Genomic DNA, 26,493 nt, shown 5'->3' with positions numbered 1-26,493 from the left:
CAAGCAAAAGAATGAAACTTGACCATTATCTTACACCATACACAAAAATTAACTCAAAATGGATTAAAGACTTAAACCTGAAAATTTAAGACTCCTAGAAGAAAGCATAGGTAGTAAGCTCCTTGACATAGGTCTTGGTGGTGAGTTTTTGAATCTGACATCAAAAGAATAAGCAACAGAGTAAAAAGAAACAAGTGAGACTACATCATACTAAAAAGCTTCTGCACAGCAAAGGAAACCATCAACAAAATGAAAAGATGACCTACTGAATGAGAAAAAAATATTTGCAAATCATGTATCTGATAAGTGGCTAATATCCAAAATATATTAAAAACTCATACAACTCATTAGCAAACAAAAAATTAAATTAAAAATGGGCAGAAGATCTGAATAGATATTTTTCCATAGAAGATACACAGATAGCCAACAGGTACATGAAAAGATGCTCAAAATTATTAATCATTGGGGAAATGCAAATCAAAACCACAATGATATCACCTCACACCTGTTAGCATGGCTATTATCAAAAAGACAAGAAATAACCAGTGCTGGCAAGGATGTGGAGAAAAGGGAATTCTTGTGCACCGTTGGTGGGAATGTTATTTGGTACCATCACTATGGAAAACAGTGTGAAGTTTCCTCAAAAATAGAACCACTATATGATCCAGCAATTCCACTGCTAAGTATTTATCTGAAGAAAACAAAAGCACTAACTTGAAAAGATACAGGCACCCCAATGTTCATTGCAGCATTATTTACAATAGCCAAGATATAGAAACAATCTAGAGTCCATCAGTGGATGAATGGATAAGAAATTATATATGTATTGTATATATATTATATATATATTGCATACATATACAGTATATTATATTGTCTATATAAAAATGGAAAAAAATGAAATTTTCCACTTGCAATATATGAATGGACCTCAAGGGCATTCATTATGTTAAGTGAAATGAGTCAGACAGAAAAAGACAAATACCATATGATCTCTCTTGCAAGCATGCTGAATCTAAAAACAAACAAACAAATAAAACCCAAGTTTATAGATATGGAGAACAGATGGGCAGTTGCCAGAGGCAGGGAGTGAGGGGTGGGAAAAGTGGGTACAGGGGGTCTAAAAGTAAAAAACAAGACAGATGAGGTTCTGTCAGGATTAAAGTTTATCATATCTTTAATTTCCATGTATAAATACATAGGGATAAACAGGTTTTATACCCAATGGGGAAAAGAAATAAAGAATTTTCATTAATGAAACATTATTAATCTGGTCTCTGTGTGAAGTGAGGCTGCAGTGATACCACACAGGGCAATACCATGTGGCCTCATCACATGAGTGAAAGAAGAAAAGATAGCAGTAGGATTCTAAGAATATTGTTTTCAAGAAAAAAAAATTCATTCAACATATTTAATTGATTAAGAAGCTGGATGACTTAGTTGTTTGGCCAAGGAGGGAGACATTTATTTGGTAAACAAGAAAATAAATGAGAGAGTGGGTGGGGAGAAACATTACGCGTTCAAAGGAAATCAAGCAAAGGGCTAACAAAAAATTCGCCCTAGATATAGAAAGCAAATTGAGTAACTAAGAGTTTAAAATAAATAACTCATTTGACCACAAGCCTTTAATATTTTCCTTCCAGAGGCAGTGGCTTTCTGAATAAAATTACTTGTCTTTTTATAATTTACCCAGTCACTATACTGGGTTCTGTAGTGAATAATATTCACATAATGATAATATTAATGGTTTTCAATTTTTAGAATTGAAACTTAATTTTAGTTATAAAACCATGAGATTTAATTATAGTCGTATAAAAGAATATAAATGTTATAAACTTTGATAGTGGAAAAGCAATGGTATATGATGACAAAAGCTGGCCGGTTGAAGCATGGGAGGGACGACTAGAGAGTGATGTAGCAGTGATAATTTCTTCATTGTCTAGAGTAGAGAGCTAAATGAGTCTGTCTTAAGTTCTATCTCGGTTCAGGGGCTAGCTTGGTCATTAACTACTTCAAAATTCAGATCAGGTAAAAATCACTCTGTGATAACATTTCAAGCATAAAATAAAGATTTTGGAGTATATAATACCCATGGTCATTGAAATAATATCTCAATTTTAGACATATACTTTTAAATAGCAATTTGAGGTGAAAAAGAAAAATCTCTAAATAAAAATTTAAAGCTAACAAACTGACTAGTACTCCTTAAAATACTGGAAAAATACTTAAAATGTTACATATATATATATATATATATATATATAAAACAGTGTGTATGAGACTGATAACGAAGTGTACTTGAAGTATTTATCAAAGAAGACAATATTATAACCATAGAAGCTAACATTCATTGAGCATCTGGGTGCTAGGTACGTTGTAAGTAAATAATATATATGACACAGAATAAATGCACGTTCATAGTTATCACCAGAATTTGAAAGAATGGAAGTGAACACCTGTAAAGAAGTGGTGTATGGTTTATGCAAGGTGTTTATGATTCAGAAGAAAATCAATTTAAAAAATAAGTTGGAAAAATATTGACTTTGTGGAAAACCCTTTCCTTGACAGCATAAACACAATAGGAAATATTCAGGAGGATTATAGGAGCAGAGAAGAGAAGTGACACTACAGAAGCACACCAATGAGATGACAGATAAGGGATGACGGTAGGATCAAATCACCATAGTGTTTACATTCAGATTCCCTCTGGCTATGTTTAAAAAAGTTAAGTAACTGTTTTTAAAAATTTTTTTTAGTGTAAATATTTATACTGTGACAGAAATTACATCTTTGGTAACCATTTAAATTTCAGATAGAAAAAATTAGAAGTCAGTTTCATGTTTGAGGGAGTATGAAATTATTCAGTATTATGTGGGGTAACACAGGCAAATGTGTGAAGATCAGTTCAATAGTTAACCTTTAATTTCTCTTCCAATTCTTAAATTCTGTGATTCAAGGCACATTTATTTAAGAATACATAAACAAACTCTTAACAGTTTAAAAATGTATATTTTCTTCTTTGATCTCATATTTCCATTATATTTCTCCAATAAACTTTTACTCTAATATAATATACTTTTATACTTCTGAAAGTCTTGTATTTGTCACCTATCATATTTCTCTGCAACAAGCAAATTTGTCTGTATAAATTAAAATTTAATTATTTTTTATTTTTCTGGCCATAAGGCTCTAAGTGTTAAAAAATTCTTCTAGATTGAATTTCATGAAAATTATTATTACTACCCAATTGATCAAAAAAATCATACTATAAATTTTAATACTTATTAAATGCAAAAAGCAAAATATTACTGAAAATTAATCTCTTAATAAGAATAGCTTATTTTTTCCTGGATGAATATTAGTTTTAATGTAATTGAGGCAAAGTTCAACATCAATTATATTTATATTTTTATATTTTATATATATGTAAACACTGAGGAAACATTATAAATAAGAAGATTAAAAATGGAAGTTTTAGTATAGTAATGTCACTCAATTCTTTGAGTTCTTTCTGAGTTCTGTGCCAAAAATTCATATAGTGATCTATCATCAAAAATGTTTATATTAATCTACGAGCTGACAATTTAATTATGTTCTCTTCAGTTTTGATCCTGACTTTCAAAAGGATTTGTCACCCTGTCATTAGAGTCATTTTCTTTCTCAATTTATAGCCAGTACACCAAAAAGCCTTTACTGAGATGTATTCAATCACTATTATTATTAATTCTGATGCACATCTACCAATAAACAGTTTTGATAAAACACTTTCTTTTCATGCACTTTAAATATACTATTGTTAAAATCTCAGAGCTACAGAAATAACTAATTTAAGGGAAATATTTAAGTTGCTTATTTGGCAAAGCCAGTCCTGAAATCAAATCAATCAGCCGAATCAGATTTACTGTCAGAAAAAGTCTGACTTCACTTCTCAATTCAATTACACGTGTTAATACATGTCTTCATGAAATCCTCTCACATCTGAATTCTAATTCTGAGAGAGATAGTCATAGCAGTGAGCCCTACCAAGACTTTGTTGCTTGGATGGAAAAAAATGCATAAAAAAGTAGAAAAAAAAATTTACGGGTCCCAGACAAGCATACCTCTAGAATTTATGGAAGCCTGGCTCCAAGAGTTGGGAGAAAAAAAAGAGATAGGCACATCACAAAACCAGATACTCTTTTTTTTATTTTTTCTTTTGCGGTACGCGGGCCTCCCACTGCCGCGGCCTCTCCCGTTGCAGAGCACAGGCTCCGGACGCGCAGGCTCAGCGGCCACGGCTCACGGGCCCAGCCGCTCCGCGGCACGTGGGATCCTCCCAGACCGGGGCACGAACCCGCGTCCCCCGCATCGGGAGGCGGACGCTCAACCACTGCGCCACCAGGGAAGCCCATAAACCAGATACTCTTAAAGGGAGATGAGGTCCTCTAGAAAGGAACGATGTGAAAATCTGATAGTAAAATTGCTAATTATCCTTAGAAGAAAAATAAAGGGGAGACAACCGAAGAAATCAATGACACTTCACAGAAAATGCTGTGATGATTCAGGTTCTAAGGGACCCCGAAGATGGAGTGCCACATGCACGTTAAAGAGTGGCAGAAGTCTGAAAGAATATGAAAGCAGGCAAAAGGCTAGAATAGTAGAGAATTATAAAAGACTGCTACAGAGGGCAGGGAGCGAGATGGACAAGGGTGAGGCAGCCCACTGTTTTCCTAGGTGGTGTGTTACTCAAGATGGTAGATACTTCTCTACTCAACATATTCAAGATTGCTCTTGAAAATTAGTTTTCCAACTGGAAAAGTAGAATTAAAGTCTGAAATATATGATGAAACAATAAATGACACTGGTCACCTTTATACAAAAATCATCTTAATTCCAATAAATGACCTTATAATCTATTGAAAGGACTTGTAAACATAGTTGCAGAATATCTATCAGCAATATTTAACAGTCATGATTAATTGGGACACAACACACGAGGAGACTGATACTTTTCTAAAAAAGTATATCAAAAAGTCTTAAAAAATGGGTGTTGATATACTTAATGTCAATGCTAAAAACTGTCTAGAGGGCTTCCCTGGTGGCGCGGTGGTTGAGAGTCCGCCTGCCGATGCAGGGGACACGGGTTCGTGCCCCGGTCTGGGAAGATCCCACATGCCGTGGAGCGGCTGGGCCCGTGAGCCATGGCCGCTGAGCCTGCGCGTCCGGAGCCTGTGCTCCGCAACGGGAGAGGCCACAACAGTGAGAGGCCCGCGTAACGCAAAAAAAAAAAAGAAAAAAACAACTGTCTAGAGCTAAAAACTATTATAAATAGTTTACTAAAGATCTCTTAGAAAAATGCTCTTCTTTCTCTCTGTCCCTGTCTCTTTCTCTCTCTCTCTAGGACTAGTCAGAATCTCCAGGTAAAAAACAAAGGGAAACAGATGTCAAGTCAAAATAAGAAAAATTTCCGTAAGATTTACAGTGGTCCAAACCTGAACCAACATCACAATCATGCTCTCAATGCCTGCAGTGGAGAGACTGAAGCAAGGTCATCGTCATAGTCAGAAGGGCAGTTGAGGGGATTCTTTTGGGGTGGGATTGGATTTAGGTGATCTCAGAGTTTGGCTCCAATTGTTAGTTCCTTAGAATTCTGTTCATCTGTCTTGGGTGAATAGAATAGACCTGCTTAAAAAACACACATTTCTTTGAATGCTTTCTAGGTTTCTCCATTAGCACTTAGCAAGAGATGGTGTGAGTTAGTAGTTCCAGAGGAGTGTGGAAGAACACATGTGCATCATTGGTGAGGGTAGGGATGGAGAAGGAACTGCTCTCTACTAACCTGGGCTGTGTGGATCATCAGTGGGCTCTACAGGGAAAACCAATGGGCGGCAGGGCCTAGATTCTCTGGGGTTAAGATTTATCTGCCTCGCATATGGTCTCTGGCAGGACCCTGCTGTTTTTGTGGATTTGGAGGCCGAGGACAGTTTGGGAAATACCTGAATCATTGACAAAATCTCCCTTTTTTTGTTTGCTGCTATTGTGTTTACCCCTCACTCCAGCTGAAAAGAAAAAGTCAGTTCTGTGTTTCATTGATCATTCCTCGTGCAGAGAGACCTATATTGGCCTCATCCCCACTGTGTTTATGGTCTTCAGTTTCTGCCTTTTGGGAAAAGAGGGACTCTCCAGCTTCCCTCCACATTTTGATTATATGCAGTTGTAGAAATTCATTAGTTTTCCGTGGGAAAAATTATTTGAAAATTACAAGCCTTGTTAAAAACAGATATGGAGTAGCTTATAAGAAAGCTCTAAGGGGTGTGTGTGTGTCTGTGTGTCTGTGAATATTGAGATGAACAGTTTCAGGCATCCATTGAAGTGAAGCTGCATTTTTGTGTGTGCGACAGACCCTACTCAGCAATCTCTTAGCTTCCTTTTACTTACAAACCAAAAGCTTCAGCTGTTTTATTAAAGACTGGGTGTCAAAGCTGAAGTGCTTTGCCAACACAGACATCAAAGGGTCCTAAGTGTACTTTTCCCCATATGTTTTAGATAGTTTTTCCCTTCATGCCTGCTATCAGTCAGAGAGGGTGCTAGAATGTGGTACCTCACACCTTGAAGATTAAACACCTTCTCAGCTGGTATTTCTGTTTCGACTTCATTTCCTGCCACCTTCTATCATAAGCACCTTGCACCATGTCATGGTTCTGTCTGAACAATGAGACTATGTTTTTCAAAAGCATTTTTCTGCAAATAAGTAGTCTCTGCCTTGCCTTTGACGTGAGCTTAGTTGCTGAATGAATTGCTTTGTTGGACAGTGAGATAAGATTATAACAGAGTCTGTAATAACGATGCCAATCACGAATGGCAGGAAGGCTGTTATTCTTGGACTGTTGTATTTGTAAATCATGCTAGATTTCCCACGCCTTAATCTAAAAATGCCACCTTGTCAGTGGTAGAAGCTTACATTTTTAGTTCCCAAGAAAAGTATTTCATAAAGAACTTTCTTTTCTTCTTCATTGTGTAATAAAAAAGTTCCAGGAAAGATTCATATTATCTAAAGAATCATTCAGGTGGCATTTTCACTTCTGTACCTAACCCTGTATGAGTCAGGCAGTTACCACATTCTCTTATGTGTAGAATGATTCTTACTTGTATTGGAGGTTGTTGTTGTTTTGCTTTAGTTTTCTTTTTGCTTGAATTAGAAGCACATGTTCTAAGATAGGCTAAGGAGTGTGTTTGGGAGCTCTGTGGCCAGGGGACAGACCTCTAAGGAGGAAGAGGCAGGTTGGAGGACTAGTTCGGCGTGAGGAATCAGCCCTTCAAAATAGGAAGACTTGAAGTTAGGTATTAAAAAAAAAAGAAAAAGGGAAGTGTTTCTAGACATTCTATACATCTTCATGGAATTGATGTGTTCTTAAGGGTAAAACACCAAACAGAATAAATCAGATTTTGTGTTTCATTTGCCTTATATTTTCAGAGACGTTTCATTTTTTTATCCTGAGAAGGTTGCTTCTTATATTTTGGTTTAAAATTTTTCTGTCCCTTTGCTAAACACCCCAGTGACTAAAAAGCAGAATAGTCGCCACTTTGTAGCTATAAAGGGACTGTGGACTGTTCCTCTATAAGAAAATGACCTATTTCAAAGTATGTTCCTATGTAAGGTCTAATTGTGAATTTAAGAATCTAAAAGCCAGAAATAGTAGCTAATATTTTGTAAATAACCACTTAAATGAATCAATATTTAAGGGGACACTTTAGGAAAATTATAAGGAAATTATAGGCAAATTTGGATTTAGAAAGAACATCAGATTATTTCACTCCATCATGGCAGTTGAAAGATAAACAAAATGAGGCTGAGAGAAATTAAAAATGTGTCGTAAATATTGTTGAATGAGCTAGCTGTGAAATCCTGGTCTCTTGAATGTCATTTCTGGAGCTCTCTTAAATATGCTTGGTATCTCCTGTAATATAAGTACTCATAACCAAATCTACCTATTTTGAAATACAAGATTTTTTTCCAAACCAGAAAAATGTCTTTAATCGTAAATTGTCAATTGTAATAAAGTAGCAAAAAAACCTAAAATATGACTAATTTCCTCGATCAAAAAAGAAGTTCCAGGGCTTCCCTGGTGGCGCAGTGGTTGAGAGTCCGCCTGCCAATGCAGGGGACACGGGTTCGTGCCCCGGTCCGGGAAGATCCCACATACTGCGGAGTGGCTGGGCCTGTGAGCCATGGCCACTGAGCCTGCGCGTCCAGAGCCTGTGCTCTGCAACGGGAGAGGCCACAGCAGTGAGAGGCCCGCGTATCGCAAAAAAAAAAAAAAAAGAAGTTCCAAAAGGTTAAACTCATTTGAAAGAATAACATGTTATAAAAGGATTTATTATATATCATAAATTTTAATTATAAAACACTTTCACAGGTGTTTTATGTACCCTTTGTTTAAAAAAAACTGTGAGGTGATTGACTATTAACTGCGTTTTGCAGATAAGAATCCTGAAGCTCAAAATTGAAGAGGTACATCTGAGACAGCAGGATTGGGTAGTAGGTCCAGGTCTTCTGACAGCAAATCCCAGCGCTCTTGTCACTACCTCCCAGTTTGTTCCTCAGTGGATAATAGACCCACTCTTCTTCACCTGCATTCATTATCTCTCAGATTTCATTCCAGTTCAGGAAATAATAATGAGCATTTTTTAAAACCAAAGAGGTTTTAGTAGGGAATTTCCAAAATAATGTTGCAGCTGGGGAAATACACCTAGAAAGACTAGTTAGAAGGGCAGCATGCTGGACGTTGGGATGGGTAGGGGCAGCTGGCATGCTCCAGCCACCTCCTACTGGCTCTCAAGAGACAATTGTTAAATTTACAGTGATTTTGCTGTTTGTTAAATAGCCATTATTAAAAATGAAATTGCATAAACTTATAACTGAGCATTATGTTAAAAACAGATATAGTAAATATGAAAGACTTGTCACATCTTAATTTTACTGCATTTTACTATTATCTATGTGGTGTTTTTTTTGATTTTTTTTTTTTTTTTTTTTTTTTGCGGTTCGCGGGCCTCTCACTGTTGTGGCCTCTACCGTTGCGGAGCACAGGCTCCGGACACGCAGACTCAGCGGCCATGGCTCACGGGCCCAGCCGCTCCGCGGCATGTGGGATCTTCCCAGACCGGGGCACGAACCCGTGTCCCCTGTATCGGCAGGCGGACTCTCAACCACTGTGCCACCAGGGAAGCCCTATGTTGTTGATGTTATTTACATGTCTGGTATCTGTATGGTGGAAATGCTGTGTAATGCCATCTGCTCTTCCCAGTCCTGCACTGGTAGTTTGGAATCAACTATGGTGGAAATATTTATACCATGACAATCACAAATGCTAAAAAGTTATTGATTTGTTCATTGTCTAGACTTAAAAATATTAATATTTTTCATATTAGCAATGCAGATTAAATTTTAAATTGTTTTGTATCTGCAGCTGTTACATTGTAAATAGCACATAAAATTGAAAAAATATTCTTTTAGTGTTTGAAAACTGCTATCCGATTTAGCAAAGAAATTACTCATGTCATTGAAAATGAAATGACGTCTGACAGACATCCTTGTTGTTTTACTTTAGACTCACCGTATAATATAAAAAATATATATATCAGCCAACATCTATGTCAGAACTACACTCATTTGTCAATGAGTGGACATTGACATGAGGACTTCTTTTTTGAATCAGATTGTAATCAAACATTTATCCATAGTCCAATTTTGTGGCATTATTGTTGGGAACAGAATGAAAATGAAACTGATGGTGGATTTTATAGGAAACAGCAAGCCGCGCTGAAGTCATTGGAATGGAATTTACGATGATGATTATTATATATTTTATCGTTATTTGTAAATCATGTTGCTGTATGTTTTTAAAGCAGTGAAATTTATAATAATTTTTTTTCTTGGAGAGTCAGTTGTTGAACCCTTGTCAGCACACCATGGATAGAGGGCATGGTTTGTTGGAAAGATTAGTGCTCTTTGCAGACAAGAATGCAAGAGAAATCCATTCTTGTCCCTTTGTAGTTTTCCTTCAACACGAGCTCTAAGTCTAAATAATGATCCCAGTTTTATGTAATAGACCTCTGTGACCTTTTCCTATAGTGTATGGGGAGGGTCTCTTTTCTATTTGTAGCATCACAACTTCAAATTCCAGAATGCATTTTACATTGTAAAAAGTAACCAACTTACACAGACAAATGGAGGACAAAAAAGCTATCATTAGTTGTAGGGAAACTTCTGGTGTTGGCCCCAATATTCTATCTCAGCTCTGTCCTTTATTTCACTTTCCTAGTACCCAGTACCTAGTACAATGATTCTACCTTCTGGAAATAAAACCCAAAGCTCTGGTGCATTTTTGGTCCTTTACTCCATTGATGTGACTTCTCCAGAATCAGTCATAATTTATCTGTCTTTTATTCTATCCCCTTGGAGCTCTGCATTATATTAGGTTACTGCAATAATAGTGGCCAAGGACTTACTGCTATCCCATCTTCGAGTAATACATATTTACATTAACACATACTAATTCTCTGGGAATTCTTTAACCCCAATGGATAACTCAAGGGCTGGGTTCTAAGAATTGTGGCATAATGGTAGTTAGTGGTGGTGGATATTCAATAAGTAATTGTGGATTGATTGATAGGATTCCCTTCTAGACTCTTTCAGTCATACCAATTCCAACTTCTCCTGCACTGACAGGCAAATTAGTCTTATGATCCCTTCTTCTCCTTTTTATTGACTTTGGATTTCAAATTAATTTATATAAAATCTAAAATTACAGATTGAACATCTACTAGTTTTCTCATAAAGCTATCTTTGGTTTTAGAACTGGCTTGCTTTGCCATTCATATATGGGGTTTAGCTTGTACTGCAGTTAATCATACTTAAGTTCCATTTGTAAAGGCCTTGATGAGGCAGCAGAAATGTCGAAAGAGAAGAAGAAATCATGAGATGCCACGGTCTTTTGATTTCCAGTTGAAGAGTGGAGGTTAGTTATAGGTCAAAGTGAATGAAGCGTTATTTTGTGGTCTCAAGAAGCTTGCTAAGGTAAAATAGGGGAATCTTACTGAGAACACATTTCTACTTTTAAAACTTCCATGGCTCCTGTAAGATTTAAATAGGAAAATCAGGGTGTTACGTATTTTTAATACATGAAACAGGTAACTGAATATGAGCATTGCAGAGAGAGGTGGGTTAAGTAAAGTGCTTTGTAAACAGCAGCCTGATTTCCAATCCTAGCTCTGCCTCCTCAGTAAACTTAATTAGTTTCTCTTAACCTCAATTTTATTATTTGTAAAATTGGAGATTATTTACAATGTAACTACTTTATTGGATTGTTTTAATTATTAAATAAGATAATAAGTACAGAGTGCTTAGCAAAATTTCCACTCACAGATATTGATGACAACGTGTTGCCAAGAGGGTTTCCATGATGCAAAACCTTATCGAGGAGACAAGTTGGGGAACTGTTTCCCTTCAGAGAATCTTTTATTTCATGGGCCGTATAATGACTTTCTCTATTATACTAAAATGGTGTTATTCCATGAAAATATTTAAATTAACTGCAAATAGATTTAGCTACTTTAAAGGTTATTTGTTGAGTTTTGAAGAATTGCTCAAAAATTTTTATTATGTGCAATTTGTGAAGGTGGAAATTATTGAATTTTGTTGAGAATTCTCTTTCTGTTACAGAGATCATGAAGATCTGAGGACAGTGCAGCACATCTCAGGGGAAGGTTATGATACAAAATGCTGTGGTCTGTCATGGTGCGTGGTTTAACTCCAAATTCAGCCAAAGAGTTTCCATTTTATATCCATGTGTTCTGGGAATTTAAACTTTTTTAATCCGATTAAATGTTATTAATATTGTTATATTTTATCATGGTGCATTCTGTAGCTATTCTTGAAAGAGTTATCTCTTCCTTTTACTAGAAGTAATTTTCTATATTATCAAGAGATAAAAGGTCACATAAATGTAAAGCTTTTCCAGAATTTATTGCTTAATCTTAGCTATACTAACAGATTGTAATTGGGAAGTGAATGCAAAGACTAAGATTATCAGACCTCACTTACCTGGTCTGGTGAACTCTCCCCCACTTCCCGCCCCACTGGGACATTATTTTCTGCAGTTTGCTCCTTGGAAGTCTGGGGGTATGCCATTACAGAGGGTCACCTCGGAGGTCCAAGTAGTTATGGAAATACTGCTTTCGGAGATTTATGAAGCATGTCAACACATTAAAATCTCTAAGAAGTCCAGTAAAGCAAGTTGTTTGTGCCAGTGTTTGCCTCTTTGATTGCATAATACATATACCTTGTATTATTTGTTTGATGAAACATGTTTTAGGAAGCTTTACCCTGGATTAGAATTCCTCAGCCAGAAGCACGAAAAAACCTGAAATTGCTTTTAACAAAGTCCTTAGAGTTGATTTGGAATGAGAAGAATTGGGTTTGAGACTTTATGCTGTAATTTTACAGCTAGGTAACGTTGGGTAAGTTATTTCATTTCTCCAAATCTCAGTTTCCTTTTCTTTAAAAGCATAAAATACCTAATACTTATGTACAGGTTTTTATAAATATTATGTAACAATGTTAGTGAAAATAATACATAAAACCAATGGATGATATTTACTGACTCAAATACTTCCCTTATAGATTTTTGGGGGCCTTATTTAACACACTTTGGGCCTTATGCACATGTTAATGAACTTAGGTCTCCAGTGTCTCAGCCCATGATAAACTAGAATTAGGAAAAATGACTAGAAAGCTACTGAGGCTGTTATGGAGCAGTGGCAATAAGACCAGCAATCCCCAAACTGAAAAGCAGACTGGCTATATCGATACATGGCGTAATAGCCAGTTTTTACAGTTCATCAAGAAATGGTTAAACGATGATAGGAGTCCTCCAATTAAAAAAGGTAGGGTATGGGCTTCCCTGGTGGTGCAGTGGTTGAGAGTCCGCCTGCCGATGCAGGGGACACGGATTCGTGCCCTGGTCCGGGAAGATCCCACATGCCGCCGAGTGGCTGGTCCCGTGAGCCATGGCGCCTGAGCCTGCGCGTCCGGAGCCTGTGCTCTGCAACGGGAGAGGCCACAACAGTGAGAGGTCCGCGTACCACAAAAACAAAACAAAACAAAACAAAAAAGGTAGGGTATAATATTTTAGGAAAAATACCATAATGTAGCTCCTTTAGATGAGGATCTCTGTTATCCATATTTGAACATCTGGTTCTTGTTCTGAGGTCAGGACATACTGAGATCTCTAAATTTCTAATTAAAATTTTTTTTTCAGTATTAGTTGACTGATAATTATTTTTTGGAGCTACTCTTTCCCTGAAAATCCTAGATTGATGTTTTTTAAAAAAATTGTTGTCAAACATGTCTGATTGTTTATGTAGATTTTATATATATACATATATAGTACAATATATAATACAATATATAACATGTATACAATTAACAGTGAAAGTATAGGAATCATATTTATTCATATGAAATATATTTGTGATATTGAGTGTATAAAAATCAGGCTATCAAATAATGTAAAAATATATTTGTTTAAAAATATGTATGCAAAGAATATAAATCTGGTAGGAGAATAATTGGCCGAAAAATTAGTGTCTGGGTAGTGAGTTTATGGTGAGTTTTTATTTTATTGTATTTGCTTATCTTTATGTTCCAATTTTTCTGTAATTCATGCCAATGTGGAATATTTCATACCAACATAACCAAAAATAAAATATTCACTCTGATATTTTATCTTAGTCCATTTGGATTGCTATAACAGTATACCAGAGAATAAGTAGCATATAAACAAGAGAAATGTATTTCTCGCAGTTCTGGAGGCCAGGGAGACCAAGGTCAAGGTACTAGCAGATTTGGAATCTTTGAGGGCCCACTTTCTGGTTCTTAGACAGTGCCTTCTTGCTGTGTCCTCACAAGGTGGAAGGGGGGAAGGATCTCTGTGGGGTCTCTTTCGTAAGAACGCTAATCTCATTAAGGAGGGCTCCTCCCTCATGACCTACTCACCTGCGAAAGGACCCCCCTTCTCATATCATCACATTAGGCGTTAGGATTTCAACACGTGACTTTGGGGGGGACACAAATATTCAGACCATAGTACTGACCAAAAGAATCGAGCAGAACAAATGGTAGCCTTTACATGTCAGTCACTCAGGAGCGTGAGGATATGTCCTTTAGTCACCTCTGTGTCTCTCTGGCCCTCTGCCTACCTGCCTCCCTGAGTGCCTACCTGCGTACAGTCTCAGAGGAGATGATAGGCTGTTACACCTCCAATCAATCAAGTTCTTACCTGAATGAATTTTCTAAGAGAAGAAAACATATACATCAGCAGAACTCTGAAACCTCTTAATCTTAATATCCCCACGGGACTCTTCAAGAAGTTTCCAACTCCTATATTAAACAGTTGAGCAAAATGAATTAAAAAAATAGAGAGTGAGTAAGAAAGGACATTGAAAACTGTAAACAGTTTTGTAGATTGTCTTTCCACTGAGCTCTTCAAGCAAATGTGGCTCTAAACTTTTAATGATCATTCAGTAGGTATTGATGTGGTACTCTCAGTGACATAATAGAGATATAAAAATTTCTCAACATACCATCTCTTACAGATATATCTTGAAAGTTACCAAGAAGGACTCATCAAATATCACCTGAGTGAGACAGTCCTGAGAGCATAACCCATGAATATAATTCATCTGAGATAGCACTTAACTCCAGGTAAGAGATAAATGACATAACCAATAATGTATATAGTTCTTAAGAAACTTCGATCGTTCTCCTTTATTCAAGCTCTCCTTTGTCAGAGAGAACAAAATCATAGGCTAAAAGTTACTTTCCTGTAACTCCTACAGAGCACCCTGCTGTTGGTCATTGTGTTTATATTTAATGATGAGGAGGTAGAGGAAGGCTCTTGGGTTTATATCACTGTCAGATTGTTAATTCATTTAAGGTTTTTGTGATTTGTTGCACTTAGGAAATTAATGAATTTTTTATGCTACACTGGTATGAAGCCTTAGGGCTAGTAGGCTAATTACTGGTCATAAGTGGAAGGACAGTCTATACACACTTAAAGCCACATATTCCAAAAGGTAGGTAGTTTCCATATGCAAACAAATTATATGAATACATAATTTTAAAAAACAGATACTTTGATGTCTTTTTATTGATTATCAAAGGGGAACTAAAAATCCAATATTATTTAAAACCTTGTCTTAGGCTTGACTTTATGCAGACATTTCTATCCCTCACATTCTCTTTTTATTTTTGTTTGTTTTTTGCTGACTAGCCAGATGAAATGTGGATTTGCACCAGTAACCCTGGTCAGAGATGACCAAAAGGATGCACAGTCTATACAGATTCTCCTCTTGTTCTCTTCCTTAGCTCGCTGGCTTTGCTTTTCTGTTGCTTTCGTTCTATCTCCTTTTTTCCCCTCTGTCTTTGATTAATTTTTGTTCTCCTTGGACCCCTCCACTCCTTTTCTTTTTATTTTCTCAAGTGTTTCTCTTGTGTCCTTCTTACTTCCTCATTTCTCTTTTTCACCGTGATTCTTTTTTCCCCCGACATCACCCTCCAGGTCCTGTTTTCTCATCATCCCCTCACAGAAGTGCCTAGTAGTCCCCCTCCACACATTATTGTTTCTTTTCTGTTCCATCACCTCTCTTTCTTTTGATCCCCATGGAGCCAATTTGACACTTTCATCCGTGTGTACACTGAGACAAGGCTCATTTAGATTTGTCTGGTATTAGCAGCAGAAGAGAGTTTTATTTAGAGCAGGGGACATGAGGTACAGTGAGTGTCTCTAGTGTCTGGCTTAGCTGAGATCTGGCTTCTTGCCAGTGTCAGGAATCAGTCAATGTTTTGGAAAAGTGAATTTCGGTTGCAGGGGCCAGGGTGATGTGTGAGGCCAGATGTGGTAGGTGAGGCGACAGGGATTGCACCCTACAGATCTGCAGGTCCTGGGGTGACTAGATGTGTTTCAGTGCTGAAGGGCATCATGCTGACTATAACAGGCAAAGTGATAATCCCTGTCTGCTCCATCATTCAATTTATGCCACATATCATTGCCAAAAGAATTGACCACTTTTGCTGCTTTAATCTCCCCTCTCTTGAACCTGGTTCAGAAACTCCAGTTACTGCTTTGTGCAAGCCTCTACTCTTTAGCACCTTGCCTGCCACCACACCACATGGAAGCCGTGTCTTCCCTCTGCACTCCCCACACCAAATTTTCTTCCTTCTTTCACTTATACTCTTTGCATATATTTATTTGACCTTTTCTCTCAAAGTGTCCTTCTCATTTTTTGAGAGACTCAGGCCAGCTTTTTTTCGGAGGATTTGTTGCACTTAAGCAGCACCATCCACAATCCCCAAATCTTCAGCACGCTTGTAAAAGCTCATCATTGTGCTTTTCCTACATATTAATTTTAATCCCATCTTCCCTTTTTTCTCAAATTGTAAGCTCTGTGAATACACTTTGCACCTATCCTGCCTATATCTAATAAATATTAAAGGATATAATTTCACTTTTGATGAGGATATAATTTCACTTAAAAAAATTTTTGTGATTAAAGCAATCTTAGTGTTTCTACTGTTGTGTATAAGTAAAAGTACTTATAGAAGGCAGTGATTTGGTAGGATTTTATAATATTATGTTTAATTTTTAAGGATTAAATATTCTTACCCATGCTCCTTTACCAGAAAAAGTGCTGGTAAAAAATACATTCTTTGCTGGCCAGGGTCTCCATCCAAAGTCTTTTTTTTTTACATCTTTATTGGAGTATAATTGCTTTACAATGGTGTGTTAGTTTCTGCTTTATAACAAAGTGAATCAGTTATACATATACATATGTTCCCATATCTCTTCCCTCTTGCATCTCCCTCCCACCCTCGCTATCCCACCCCTCCAGGCGGTCACAAAGCACCGAGATGATCTCCCTGTGCTATGCGGCTGCTTCCCACTAGCTATCTACCTTACGTTTGGTAGTGTATATATGTCCATGCCTCTCTCTTGCTTTGTCACAGCTTCCCCTTCCCCTTCCCCATATCCTCAAGTCCATTCTCTAGTAGGTCTGTGTCTTTATTCCTGTCTTACCCCTAGGTTCTTCATGACATTTTTTTTCCTTAAATTCCATATATATGTGTTAGCATACGGTATTTGTCTTTCTCTTTCTGACTTACTTCACTCTGTATGACAGACTCTAGGTCTATCCACCTCATTACAAATAGCTCAATTTCGTTTCTTTTTATGGCTGAGTAATATTCCATTGTATATATGTGCCACATCTTCTTTATCCATTCATCCGATGATGGACACTTAGGTTGTTCATCCAAAGTCTTGAAGTCAAGTCCTTTCACATGCTTCAAATGAGTGCCTTCAAGAGCGGTCTGTTGGTGGAACAGTCCAATAGCCCTTGTGGTTTGGGCCATTCACCTCTTTCTAGGTGGTGTCAGGGGCTCTTTTCATGTTTTTAAAAGGCTTTTGTTTTTGTCCTCTGGTATAATTTCCTGGATTGGTTTTTAGACACTATCTTTAATGTCAGAATCAACTGGATATTTCAAGTACTTTAATGAATAGTTGCTAGGAGAAACTGATGTTTTGGGTCCTTAATAGACATGTTTCCTATAATACCCATGTCCTTCTCAGAAAGTATGTTCTAATAGCCACTGTTGAGTGGACAGCCACCCATGTGACACTCACTCCAAACTAGCCACAGCTTAACATCAGTGGTCTGTTAAACTGTTCCCTCTCCTAGAAATATGGAGGTGGGACACAGGTCTTCTCCCTAATCAGCATTTAAATTTGTAAAGGATGTTAAGCCCAAACTGGGAGTAGTAGTCTTTGCCTCACATGTAAATGGGTAGATAAATCTGGACAACACAGAAGGAAGATAATAGAGACACAAAAGACAGAAGTAGAGATAAGACCTCATGGCGTGAGGGACAGACACACATATACAGAAATACAGAGATAGAGGGAGACGGGTCAGCCAGTAGGGGGAAAGAGAAAGAGGGAGGGAGGGAGGGAAAGAGAGAGAGGAGGGTTAGAGGGAAGGAGAGACACACACATGGAATAGCCTCAGATCCCAACAACTCACCAGTTCCTGATTCCACAGCCACCCCCCCAAACTCCCCCTCCCTGCTGAGGACAGAGGCAGAACCCTTGTGCTGAAGCCAGGTTGAATTGGTTCTATTCTATGTATCCAAAAGATTCTAACACAAGATAGAGCCTTCCTTTAATCTACACATGTCTAACTCAGAACAACTTGTGTCATAACAGTTGCGTGTTCCTGCTGTGAATTAAGGTTCATGAGTTCTGTCTTGGTATTTAATAAGTTGCTAAAGCTCATTAGCAGTCATTATCCTAGTAAATCCACAATGAGGATTTTTTTGCTGAATGATATTGAAACATTACTGCCAACTTTTGTAATTTTGGGTTCTTTATTAAATTCATTGGTTGATCAAAATAATTAATCAGTGTTTAAAAAGAATTATCTAAAAATAAGTAACGTTAACAATGACAAAAACCCAAATGGTGGTCCATCGTGTTCTAAAGCATCTATGTAAACCATGTATTTTTTCCATGAAACTAAACAGTGATTTGTTTTAAATTTAATTAAACCAAGTAAGCAAATAATTATTTGTCATATTGTCATACTAATTTAATGTTTTAAATTACAATTTCATTGGCTTTGTAATTTTGCTATCATTTAACATAAAATTGTTTATTTTAGCTCTGTAAGAGCATAAGCATAAGAACTTTATACCTACTTTTATGTTTGTACATATACATATAATATTAGGAAAATAATGTATGTAATAGTGGGTTGTCTAATATTTTTCCCTTCAAAGAAGTTCCATGCATTATTCAAATTTAAGAAATTTTGAATTAAGTAGTTGTTTTCTAAATGAAAGTTTTTCTTGATTCACTTTACTTTTTCAATTTTTTAAGGTAAAATTCCTAAATTTATCCATGTGCACTCAATATTTACATACCCTGTAGTGGTCTTTCTTAAGGGTCAAATAAGTTTGTTTTGAACAGTTATGTGGAATTCCTCACTCTCTCTCTGCATTTTCTTCAGTAATTTCAATCTTTTGTCTGAAAACCAGGAGGCAGTTTGTCAGTTCTTCTGGTTTGGACACTGTATCAGCGAGGCCAAGTTTATGGGGTGAAGATAGGAAGTTAAGTGGTTTCCATTTGTGATTACTTGCTGCGCACAGCAGCTGGCCCCCCCTCCTGGACATGTTGCACTATGATTCATAGGAGCACCAGGTACAAATAATCCATCCCAGCTACAGGTAAAACAACTCATATTATTGGACCCAAAGCTGCAGTTCAGCATGCCACTGTGACTTACAGAAAACTGATGCAAGTAGCACAAATAAAATGAGAGATCATCATACAGATATATATATATATCTAGATATATAAAGATATATATCTAGATATATATATTTCAAGGAATTGGCTATATGACTGTGGCCCGGCAAGTCTAAAATTTGTACGGCAGGCCACAGCATCTGATGCTGCAGTCTTGAGGAAGAATTTCTCCTACAGGGAAATTTGTTTTGCTCTTAAGTCCTTTCCACTGATTGAATGAGGTCCACCCACATAATCAGGGATAATCTTCTTTACTTAAAGTCAACTGATTGTAGATCTTAACGAGATCTAAAAAAGCGCCTCTACAGGAACACCTAAATTAGTGTTTGTTTGGGTACCTGAATCCCTTGGCATAGCCAAGTTGACACAAAAAACTAACCATCATAGTCTCCAAATCTGATCAGAATCTTACATGTGCAGACTGGTAGGATCTCAGCTTTTCTCCTGTAAAATGTCCTCAGAATCCCCAAGAGGGGGAAGATCTGATTCACATTTAGTACCAAGCTGTTCTTCTCATCTCGGTGACTTTCAGCCTCCATACTGCAGCTGTCTTCAAACATCTGGTGCTTTATGAAATTCTAGACCTTCTGCTCAGGCTGCCCTTCCAGTGGTGCTGATGAATCCTTGATCTTTGAAAACTCCTTTCCCCACCACCCATTCTGAGTTCTCTTACCTCTGCCAGTGCTTTAGCTGGTTGGGTTCTTTACCCAGTGCGGTGGCCCTAACCTCTATCACCAGAGGATTTGAACCCTTTGTGGCTTTACCTTTATTGCGTTTCTACAGATTCTCTTAAAAATTATTGTGAGAATAATGAGGTACTCCAGTGAATCTACCAAACTCCCCACATCTCCCTCCTTATTCCCTTTCTGTAGCAGCAGTACAATCACCCCTTAACAATTGGAATGGATGACTCCAACAATGTTACACACTCTTCCTCTGCTTTCAATTCAGTGGCTTAAGAGCCCTAAATTAACAGGAGGTAGAATTAGTCTCCAATATACTGAAATCGTGACTTCATTCCCATTTGAAGGTGTTATTCTCTTAGGAACTCATATTTCCAAATTTGTGGAACCCAAGGGTGCAGGAACAAGAAGCAAAATTTTTAACATGGAGATTTCAGGTTTAATATTGAGGGACCGCTACCAATTTGTTCTGGGACTTGGCTATGGGGTAAGTAGGGGGACATTACTGTACATTGATCACTGGTTTAAAGTACCCTAACCCCACCCTCCTCAGCTGGTACCATAGCTGTCCACTTCTAGATGATAGGACATGTGGTAAAACCCATGAATTCCATAGGCGTGAGCCCATCACTGTCTTTGTTTCATTATAAAGTGAGTGGCTTGATTGAGGTTGATGCTTTGTGATATAACTTTTGACTGAATAAGGTATGAATAAGGATGTGTATTAGATACCTGGGACTACTGTGACAAAATACTACAAATGGGCTGGCCTAAAACAACAGAATTTTATTCTTGTACAGTTCTGGATGGAGGCTAGAAGTCTGAAATCCAGGTGTCAGTATAGCTGTGATCTCTCAAGGGACTAGGGGAGAATCAGTTCCATGCTATGAGCTCCTGGTGTTGCTGGCATTCCTCGACTTACAGTTCCATAACTATAATCTCTGCCTCCAACATCATGTTACGCTTTTCCCCTGTGTCTTCACATCATCTTATAAGGACATCAGTCATGTTGGAATAAGGGCCCACCTTGCTCCAGTATGACCTCATCTTAACTAATTACATCTTCAATGGCTCTATTTCCAAATAAGTTTACATTCTGAGGTACTGGGGGTTAGGACTTCAACTAGGGACACAATTCAGCTTATAGTAGGGTGTTAGAAGAAACACTGTAGACTGGGATGCCAAATGCATATCTGGGACAGGTATTTGGGTTCCTGAGGACAAATATCTACCCCACTCACAAGTAGAAAGGATAATCAACTTTCCATCAGGGAGCTTGCTAGTCCTTTTGGAGAATGGTGTCATATCAGAGCACATCATTGGTCTCTATGACTGAAAGGCTGGGTACATAGGCATTGTAATAGATTAGCCTTGGGAAGAGCAAGTCCATGTTGCTGAGTTCCATGTGTATCCTTCCACCTTGCCACCATGGCCATTTTGAACACACATGCTGGATTGGCTGGGTAAAGAGGCTGAATGGCATCTGTAATAGTAATCTTTCTGATCATTAAGAGATTCCTCAGCAATAGATACCCTCTGGTAGACTTTTCTATAGGACATAAATAGCCAACAGTCCATGACTATACCAAGACATCTATTCACATAACTTTTCCCCAGAACTCCTTGTCACCAATCCTCTAATCTTGTTTTTCAAATCCCTGGTGGGAAAGGCATCCCATTAGCTCCTCCCAGGAGTCATTGTGGATCCATACAGTGGACCATCTCTCCCTCCACACAAAGTGTACAGATGTACAACACAAAATTCTGCCAAATGGAAATATTTCCCTGTAGGAGTTTCAGACCGTCACAGATGGGGCTGGAGTGTAGCAGCTGTCCATTTCTGGATGTGGTCAACATCCATCAGAAAGACAGGTAATTTTTCCTTCTTGGCTAACAGTCATAGATAACTTCCCAGGAGGCCACAAGTGTGGTTTGAGGAACTGATGACAGCAATAGGAGTATGTACTTGTGTGTGTGTGTGTGACTTGATTTATTGCAATATTTGCTTTATTGCAGTGGTCTGGAACTGAGCGCACAATATCTCCAAGGTCTGCCTGTACTCTGTTATGGCAGCCTGAGCAAACTTATACAGAGGGGAAATTAAGGATCTTATAGAAACTAAAGAGAAACGAGATGTGCCAACCCCTATTCCTTCTCCCACCCCACTACCAACATCCATTGTTTTGTTTTTTTTTTTTTTTTTTTTTCAGTACATGGGCCTCTCACTGTTGTGGCCTCTCCTGTTGCGGAGCACAGGCTCCGGACGCGCAGGCTCAGTGGCCATGGCTCACGGGCCCAGCCGCTCCGTGGCATGTGGGATCTTCCCAGACCGGGGCACGAACCCGTGTCCCCTGCATCAGCAGGCGGACTCTCAACCACTGCGCCACCAGGGAAGCCCCCAACATCCATTTTAAAACTGCACAATACTGACAGAAAGGTGTTTTTGAACTAAGAATCCTGTCCACATAATACCGAGAAATATGAAAAATTAATCTTGCTTTATGCAATTTTTTTGTTATGGAATTGATTTTATTTGAGCTGAAAGAAATCTTTTGACTTCTTAATTGATTTATTTTTTAAAATTTTTTAATTTTTGTTTTTTAAAAAATTTTACTGGAGTATAGTTAATTTACAATGTTGTGTTAGTTTCAGGTATACAGCAAAGTGAATCAGTTATACATATACATATATCCAATCTTTTTAAGATTCTTTTCCCGTATAGGTCATTACAGAGTATTGAGTAGAGTTTCCTATGCTATACAGTAGGTCCTTATTAAATCTATTTTATATATAGTAGTGTATATATGTCAATCCCAATCTCCCACTTTATCCCTCCCCCATTCTCCTCTGGTAACCATAAGTTTGTTTTCTACATCTGTGACTCTATTTCTGTTTTGTAGATAAGTTCATTTGTACCATTGTTTTAGATTCCACATATAAGCGATATCATATGATACTTGTCTTTCTCTGTCTGACTTACTTCACTCAGTATGTTAATCTCTAGGTCCGAGGTGTATGTACTTTGAAGTCTGATTCTGCCCAGCTGGGTTATTTGAGTTTTCTGGACTTCCTTGGGCATGTTAGATATATTCCATTCCAAATTTAATCATTCAATGCACACATCTACCAAATAATACCCAATTCATGATGAGCAGCTCAGGTCATATGGTCTCCTGGTTGTTGTGCTCAGGTGTTGTTTTGTTGTACCAGGGCCAGTAGCAAACCAGAAATAGTTTTACAAATGGGATAGTTTTTTGCAGGAGGGAGTTTGGATTGCTCTATCATATTAGGGTCTATACTGTGTTTCTCCTATTGCGGCACAGTAGAGGCCTCAAAGGGAGCCTTTCAAGTTGTACCAGAGAGTTCAAGTACCATTTAAATATTCTAGCTTATGAAATGCAAAAGATGGGGAAGCCTGCACCATAACCTGGTCCTATTGCTAAGCCTTTTATGCTGTGGGCAGCAATAAAATTGGTAACATTGTGGATTATTCAGGAAATGGGTTACAACAGTGTTGCCAAATGTAGTGTAGTCTTCCTCCAAACCCCAAAGACTTAAGCTAAATATGCTGCCTCTTTCTTCATAGTAGTAAATTCAAGGTGCAATTAATTGTAGCTTGCTTTAGAGGGAATATCCGCACATGCTCTACCGTAAAGGATTACTAGAAATTTTGCAGTTTGACAGTATCCCAAAGCTTTGTGTGGTTTGTCTTCTACTCACTAGCACACATGGTTTTGTTAAGGCATCTTGGAACTTGTGACCTCCTGGTCATCAGGTCCAGTTAGCATAATGTCTTCAATATACTAGATCAGGGTGATGTTTTCTGGGATTTCAAAATGGTCAAGATTTTTTCAGGAGAGTTGACATAGTCCTGAGTTGAGACATTGAAGGTATAATTACGTTCCTACTATTTAGATAAAGATGAACAGTTTCTGATTGTCTTTACTAATGCAAATGGGAAAAACCCCACAAGAAAACAAACCACTTCTTAGATCAATAACTACATTCCAGGAGCCAGCAGCTGTGTTGATTTGCTCCAGTTAGGGCACTACATCTGGATCAGCAGCTGTGGCTGATCACAGTAACTCAGGGTCATTCTTAAGCATCCTTTTGTGACCTCCAAACTGAAAAGGCCAGTATAAAATGAGGAAGGGACCGGAATTACCATCCACGCTGCTTTTAATCTTTGATAGTAGTACATATTTCTGCAGTGTTTTCAGGGTATTGCTTTCTGTTTACTACTTGACAGGGGAAATTCCAGAAACTCTACTTGGCTCTTCCCACCATATAGCATTTACTTCATAGGTCAGAGAACCAATGTAAGGATGTTTCCAGTTGTTAAGTTATGATTATTCCAAGTATACAATAAGAAGCATGGGAAATAACAATCAGAAGGGATATAGCCCACTGACCACTCTAAGGTAGATTTGGGCCAAGACTCTGTTTATTTCCTGACTTTGTGCCTACACTGATTAGTGCTAAACTGAGGTAATAACTCCTGGGTAGTATGGTTATTTCTCTTTCCCAATTCACTGTCACTCTGTTAAACAGCCATGGATCTTGTGAGGGAAGGTTTGGAGGAAGATTTGCAGTGTATCTTTGTGTCTGCCTTTCAGAATGATTCCTTTAAAAAACAAAACAAAACAAAACTAGCCTCTATCTGAAAAGGCGCTGGGTTTGTGAACTGGGTAAGAGGCCATGAATTCCCACTATAGTATTTTTATTTGGGTATTGCCTACCAGGGGAAGAATTGGTGTGATAACGTAAACTAAATAATATTTTAGAAGGTTGATAATCTATTTCATTCCTAAAATTCTCACACACACAAAATTAACCACAATCATATATCCATGTAGGTCAACACACTTGTATTGCTGTTCTGTCTTTGTGGTCTATTTCAGTAGTTGTGCCACCCTCACCCCTGAAACTGGGCACTGCCGCCTGGCCTCTACCACTCCAAGACCCCATCATTCTCATTGAGATTAGGGAGCCTGATTCTTCAGTAGCATCTCTAGCCTACACAGGGCAGCCATGACAGAACTTTTGGGGGGTACTGGTGCTCACTACCAAGGTATTCTTTTTGCTTTGGGGAAGGAAGTGTCCTTTGGTCCTTCCTAGAGGTATGGTAAGAGTGGCTGAGTAGGTTACAGATAATAGGTCCACTCCAGCATTCCCACCTCCCTATGCCTTTAATTTCTTTCCTCTTTGTTGCAGAGAAGTCCCAGCATCTCAACCTTATTACTGTAGGTCACCACTGAGTTCAGGCTTCAAGCAAACTAATTAGAGCTTCAGCTGACATAATATATCTAGAATCTTAGATAAGCTTTCCCATATTGATAAATTCTTCTTGAAACAACCTTATATTTTTAGCTCCTTGATTTAATCCTGTCAGAATCTATTTGTAAACATGCTTCCCCTACTCCCATTTCTTGACTATAAAAATTGGCACCTTCCTATCACCCCTTTGATACTGAACCTATCTTATATTTGAGAGTACTTTGCAATTCTCCTTGTGGCCATGGAAGCTATGGATGGTGGTGTGGGTTAACCTTGAGAATAATGGGAACGTCCTGGCTAGGTAAGCGTTCCAGATGAAGCTACTGAAAGTAATTTTTTTAGTCTGGAGAGACTGTATCAACTAGCAACGACGATGCAGGGGGATTTGAGAATTCAAGTTAAGGACCTCATTTCAGGTGTCAGGGTTCCCCTTTTTTCAACCAGTGCTTTATTACAAGTCTCTTAGATTACAGTTAGAACCCTGGTTACAAAGAAGTGGGATCCTGAGACTTGAGAAGGGCTGCTAAGCTTAATTTTAACTTGGACTTTCAAAGCCCACTGGATGTATATATTTAGTTGGTATTGCAGCTCTGCAGCTCATATCATCATGTCATGATTCTGATCATCAACTATGTCTGTTGTACAATACGCGAGATAAGAGATAACATTTAAAGTTAACTAGAAACTTTCCGGTTCTCCACCATGCCTTGAGTTGAAAGTTCAGGCACTAAGCTTATATTTTTATTCTTATAATCTCTCCAGCACGTGAGAGGCCACCTATAATCTTTATCACCACAAAGCTCAAATGAAACAGATACTTAATCTCCCACAATCTTGCCCTCTGCTCTTTACCCTCCACTCCTCCTCCCACTTGAGTAGGTAAGTCATCTGTATGTTATAAAATAATATGTGTGGAATCAATACTGGAATTCCAACCTGAGGGTCTGTTCCTGGAACCAATTACTGCATCAGCCAGGGGCCCAGCGAGAGACAGACAGAATGCACACTGATGGAATTGTGAGGAGAATTTAATGAAAGTACTTGTTAGAGAAGTGTGAGGTTGGGGAAGATAACAAACAAGAGAAGTTGAGGCACCCCTGACTAGCAACATTTGGAAGGTGTTGCCATCC

At 38.0% G+C, this 26,493-nt stretch overlaps 1 long non-coding RNA gene across 2 annotated transcripts in view; it reads left to right on the top strand.

Annotated features, from left to right (window-relative positions):
- Positions 1-26,493, top strand: part of LOC105748518 (uncharacterized) — a 97,288-nt gene that overhangs the window by 48,676 nt on the left and 22,119 nt on the right. The window contains exons 1-4 of one of the 2 annotated variants that reach the window (XR_007470636.1): positions 2,556-2,666; positions 11,705-11,779; positions 12,357-12,501; positions 14,638-14,746. This is a non-coding gene — a long non-coding RNA (uncharacterized LOC105748518). Of the gene's footprint in view, positions 1-2,555; positions 2,667-11,704; positions 11,780-12,356; positions 12,502-14,637; positions 14,747-26,493 lie in introns of those variants that run through there. The other variant, XR_007470637.1, reaches the window with a different exon arrangement.

The sequence above is a fragment of the Orcinus orca genome, chromosome 12 (assembly GCF_937001465.1).
Source record: "Orcinus orca chromosome 12, mOrcOrc1.1, whole genome shotgun sequence".
NCBI lineage: Eukaryota > Metazoa > Chordata > Mammalia > Artiodactyla > Delphinidae > Orcinus > Orcinus orca.
This window is presented reverse-complemented; position numbering and strand designations above follow the sequence as displayed.